The sequence below is a fragment of the Sinocyclocheilus anshuiensis genome, unplaced genomic scaffold (assembly GCF_001515605.1).
Source record: "Sinocyclocheilus anshuiensis isolate Anshui unplaced genomic scaffold, SAMN03320099.WGS_v1.1 scaffold180, whole genome shotgun sequence".
Lineage (NCBI taxonomy): Eukaryota > Metazoa > Chordata > Actinopteri > Cypriniformes > Cyprinidae > Sinocyclocheilus > Sinocyclocheilus anshuiensis.
This window is the reverse complement of record NW_015554093.1, coordinates 308,380-308,656: the sequence shown is the minus strand read 5'-3', so window position 1 is coordinate 308,656 and position 277 is coordinate 308,380.

Sequence of the window (277 nt, the reverse complement as noted above, 5' to 3'; positions counted from 1 at the left end):
TCTTTCTGAAACGCGTCGATTTTTACAAAGCTCATCGGTCTGAAAAGCGAGGTGTGCACTGATTGGCCAGCTATCCAGTGCGTTGTGATTGGCTGAATGCCTCAAGCTGTGACGGAAATGTTACGCCCTTTAACATACTGTGATGCAGTCTCCCGGCAGGACGAGACTCAGTCCAGCTGCTCTGCTCATGCACATCCTATCATCTGTTCTCTTTTAGCAGTTCAGTCAATGTACTGTTAGGAGTAACTGAATAACTCGGGATATTGGTTTATTTTGC